The sequence below is a fragment of the Vombatus ursinus genome, unplaced genomic scaffold (assembly GCF_900497805.2).
Source record: "Vombatus ursinus unplaced genomic scaffold, bare-nosed wombat genome assembly UNPS02014872.1, whole genome shotgun sequence".
In the NCBI taxonomy this organism is placed as follows: Eukaryota; Metazoa; Chordata; class Mammalia; order Diprotodontia; family Vombatidae; genus Vombatus; species Vombatus ursinus.
This window is the reverse complement of record NW_020954650.1, coordinates 8,226,080-8,231,545: the sequence shown is the minus strand read 5'-3', so window position 1 is coordinate 8,231,545 and position 5,466 is coordinate 8,226,080.

Below are 5,466 nucleotides of genomic sequence, written 5' to 3'. Positions count from 1 at the left end.
GAAGAAGAAGAAGAAGAAGAAGAAGAAGAAGAAGAAGAAGAAGAAGAGTTGTTGCTCTCAAGCTCACAGTCTACTACAGGAGACAATATATAAACAGCTATGTACAAACAATATATACATATATATTCAAGATAAATTGGGGACAATCTGAGAGGGAAAGGACTAAAATAAAGGAGGACTAGGAAAGACTTTTTGCAGAAGGAGAGATTGGGTAAAACTTGAATGAAGCCAGAGAAGTCAGGAGTCAGAGATGAGGAAAGAGAGTGTTCCAGTCATAAGGAAAAACCATTGAAAATGTTTGAAGTTTGGCAATGGAGGGTCTAGGCCTGCTGAGGTTCCCAAATTTATTTGGCCTACCACCCCCCTTTCAAAGAAAATTACTCAGCAACCCCCCAAAATCTATTTTCTTTAACCCTTTAATGTTTTTTTTTTAATTTGCATCATTTCATACTACTACTACCACCACCCCCAAATGATTCCAGTGGCCCCCATGGGACAGTATCACCCACTTTGGGATCCTAAGGTAGGGAGAGAAACAGCAAAAATGGTAAAATCACCAGATCACAGATCACATGGAGGAATATAAAGTATAAGACTCAAAAGACAGAAAAGGAGCAGGTTATGAGGGACTTTGATTGATTCAGTGGCTTGTGTGTTCTTGGGTAGCTTATAAGTGTCAGAGAAGGGTCAAATTCAAATGGTTCCTTATTCCAAGTCCACTGTTTGATCAATTCAAATAGAAAGTGGTGTTCAATTCAAATAGAAAGGGGACATAATGATTCCTGCAGGAGGCATATTGACTTTTAAAATACAATATTATCTGTTTTATTATATTTTAACAATTTTATTAATTATTTCCCATTTATGTTCCATGAGCCACAAATGGTTGACATCTCTGAATTATAACATGCTACGCTTGCACTTATCTTCAATATGTCCTTTTTTGCTTAAACTCATCTTTAGCATTGCAAGGCAAGATGAGCAAATATTCCATGGAATGATGCTTCTTCTTGCTATTAGGTATGGACCTGCTTGTCCAATGGAAAGATTTCGTTTGCTTGCTTACTTTTTTTATCACTTTCTGGTGGGGACTCAATTTAAGAGAAGTATTAAATCTCCAGAAGAAGCTTAATTTTTTCAAGCTAAGTGCCTTTATTCAGCTTCCTTTACCTTCTCTTTCTCTATCAGAGGGTTCAGATGTTAAATCCAAAAATTTCTGTTCTTTAAAGTTGATTATTTGTTTTAAATAACCCTAATGCCAGTTAGATAAAAATGCTATTTCCTTCTAACTGCTTTTTAGATGTGTGTTCCACAGTGAGTGAATGTAGTCTATGATGTGACAAGGAGCTATTCATGATATGCTCAAAGAAAGATACCTTTGATGGTCAATATAAAAGAAACTTCTTGAATGAAAGGGTGGGGGATGCACTTGATTTGACCCATTATCTCATTGGTGTTGGTATCCCTTGTGCAAATCATCACTGAAACCCTTACACATCTTTTCATCCTGTGCTTCTTGTCCATGGTTTCCTATAGTTCTCCACAATCAATCTACTCAAAGCACTGGAGACCTTTTTCTAATACCTTGTGTGGTATGTCCTTCATTCTTGAAGAGGACCATGATATCAGGGAAATGATGACATGACTTGGAATTGAATTTGATCTGAGTGAGATAAGGCTGTGCAAAGTCACCAGCCTCACTTTCTCCTCCTGGTCCAGTGGCCAAATATAGATCAGGAAGACTGGAGATGGCCCAGGATGCAAAGAGAAACCCTGGCCCTTTTAAGCTAAGGTCTTTTCAGGCTCTCACATCTGTGGGTAACCTGTACAGCACTTCGGTTGTCTGTTCCTTATTCTTGATACATGATTGGCCTATTTTATTTTTTGCTCAATAGATTTCCTCAATATATATATAGATTTCCCAGCCTATAAAGTGGGTGTGGAGAGAGAGTTAATCAAGTAAGTTCCTTGCATAATTTGATGAGTTAACTAGGAGTTAAGCATTTATTTGGAACCTTTGATGGCCATATCTATCTCTTTATCAAATGTGATTATGCCTATTGGCAACTTTGTAAGGGGACCAATGACATCTCCTGGATGCAGCTCAGTTTCTTGGGTGGGCCACAAGAACATTTGTTTTGGTGAACCTTTTGGGAAGATAGCTTTTGTTGGAGAAGCCATTCATCTGTACTAGCCTAAGAAATTAGACAAAAAGATCTCCTCAGTTGTTTTGGTAGGAAGGATGGGAGAGCTCCTTTTCACCTTATTTCCATGATCTTTTTTAAAATATATTTTTATTTCATTAAATATTTCTCAATTACATGGAAAAAATATTTAACACTCATTTTAAAATTTTGAGTTCCAAATTCTCTTCCTTCTTCTCACCCCTCCCCCACCTGTTGAGAAGGCAAGCATTATGATTATATGTGTGAAGTCATGCAAAACATATTTACATATCAGCCATGTTGCAAAAGAAAACACACACACACACACACACACACACACACACAAGAAAAATAAAGAAAGTAAGAAATGTATGCTTCAATCTGCACTCAGAGTTATCAGATTTCTCTGGAGGTGGATAGCATTTTTCATCATAAAATCCTTTGGAATTGTCTTGGATCATTGTCCTGATCAGAGTAGTTAAGTCATTTACAATTGATCACCCTTAAAATATTGTTATTACTGTACACAGTGTTCCCTTGGTTCTGCTTACTTCACTTTTCATGAGTTCATATAAATCTTCCCAGGTGTTTTTTTCCCCCTGAAACTATCCTGCTTGTCATTTCTTATAGCACAGTAATATTCTATCACAATCACATACCACAACTTGTTCAACCATTCCCCAATTGATGGGCATCCCCTCACTTTCCAATTCTTTGCCACCACAAAAAGAGCTGCTATAAATATTTTTGTACAAATAAGTCCTTTTCCCTTCACTTTGATCTCTCTGGGATTCAAACCTAGTAATGGTATTGTTGGATCAAAGGGTTTGCATAGTTTTATATCCCTTTGGGCATAATTCCAAATTGTTCTCCAGAATGGTTGGACTAGTTCACAATTCTACCAATAGTGCATTAGTGTCCCAATCTTTCCACATCTCCTCCAGCTTTTGTTATTTTTCTTTTCTGTCATATTAGCCAATCTGAGGTGTGAAGTGGTATCTCAAAGTTGTTTTAATTTGCATTTCTTTAATCAATAGTTATTTAGAGGTTTTTTTCATGTGACGGCTTTGATTTAATTTTCTGAGAACTGTCTGTTCATATCCTTTGACTATTTATTAATTAGGGAATGGCTTTTATTTTTATAAATTTGACTCAGTTCCCTGTATAATTGAAAAATTAAATATTTGTCAAGAAACTTGCTTTTATACATTTTTTCCTGGTTTCCTCTTTTCATTCTAATTTTGGCTGCAATAGTTTTGGTCTCTGAAATCTTAAGAGAAGAGTAGATTTGGGACCTGGTGAGAGTGAAGGCAAGGTACGTGCCTAGTCTCTCCCACTAGGATCCATTAGTGACTCCTTGGGACAGAAGAACATTCTTTCATTTTGCTACAGCTAACTGTTTTTTTTCACATCTTCTGGTTTCATTTAAAGTAAGAATGTCAGTAGAAATATATTTCACTTCCTCCATTTGTACATAAGCTTGTTGGTTACCACCCAGGACTCTCAAATTTAGATTACCAAGAGGTAATGTTTATGCATGCTCTAAAAACTGTAATTCTTAGAACCCTTTAAAATATTTTTCACCACTCAGCAGCCGCCACTACAAAGGCAAAAAGAAAGCCACAGAGAACTAAGAACTGTTTGGGATGTTTTTTCTTTGTTTTGTAGACCTCCATGGCCAAAAAATTAATTATGGGAACAATAAGGAAATAGTGGCAATTACATCTTAGAGGACTCTACATCCTTCACTACTTTTAAAGATCTAAAAATTCATCAGATTTTTAAGAGATATAAGAAACTGTAAATTCCTCAATGTAATCCAGAACTGCATAGAAAGATGACAATTCCATGGAAACAATATTTCAAGTGTTTGATTTTCTGTGTTATTTCTGTAATTGAGCCTTCTTGTCCTGTTGGGTGAGTCTGCAATTCCACTTGGATTACCTTTGTAGTGGCAAAGATCCACTGGGGATAATTTTGAAGTTTTGTTTGGAACCAGGACCCAAGGGAAATTTGCCTGGAGTTCTAAATAGATTGATCACCTATAAGACGGAGACCCTTGAAGAAATTATAGTGAACTATTTGTAGAAAAATACAATTAGAAAATTTTGTCCAGATCCCATTTGAGTAGCCTTAAGTACTGAGAGAGTTATCAAAGAGTTTTCTCTCAGGACAGTTTTTTCCTCTGAGAGTGGAGCAATAGTGCCAATTCAACATCAAGGTTCAAATCCCTCTGGGAGGAGTCCTATGTGGTTTGGAAAGCTTTGTATGGGCCAGGTTTCCATCCAAGATAGAAAACCAATTTTCTTTGCTTTTAGTTTTAGTTTTTTCAAGTAGCAAATCTTTGGCAAACTTTGTGAAAGTTTCCTTGTTTGTTCAATCTGCAAAACTTTGTATTTGGATTGGCCAAATGGAAAAGGAAGTCCAAAAGTTTACTGAAGAAAATACTTCCTTAAAAATTAGAATGGAGAAATTGGAAGCTAGTGACTTTATGAGAAATCAAGACACTGTAAAACAAATCCAAAAGAATGAAAAAATAGAAAACAATATGAAATAACTCATTAGAAAAACAACTGACCTGGAAAATAGATCCAAGAGAGAGAATTTAAAAAATATTGAACTATCTGAAAGTCATGATCAAAAAAAGAGCCTAGACATCATCTTTCAAGAAATTATCAAGGAAAACTACGTTGATATTTTAGAACCAGAGGGCAAAATAGAAATTGTAAGACTCCACCAATCACCTCCTGAAGGAGATCTCCAAAGGAAAACTCTTAGGAATATTTAGCCAAATTCCAGAGTTCCCAGGTGAAGGAGAAATTACTGCAAGCAGCTAGAAAGAAACATTTCAAATATTGTGGAAACACAATCAAGATAACCCAAGATTTAACAGCTTCTACATTAAGGGACTGTAGGGCTTAGAATATAATATTCTGGAGGGCAAAGGAGATAGGATTACAACCAAGAATCACCTAGCCAGCAAAACCGAGTATAATCCTTCAGGGGAAAAAATGGTCATTCAGTGAAATAGGGGACTTTCAAGTATTCTTGATGAAAAGACCAGAGCTGAATAGAAAATTTGACTTTCAAACATAAGACTCAAGTGGAACATGAAGAGGTAAACAGGGAAGAGAAATCAGAAGAGACTTATTAGGGTTGAACTGTTTACATTCCTGCATAGAAAGATTATATTTGTAACTCATGATACCTTTGTCAGTATTAGGGTAGTTGGAGGGAAAAATTATATGTATGTGTAGATAGATAGATAGATAGATAGATAGATAGATAGATAGATAGATAG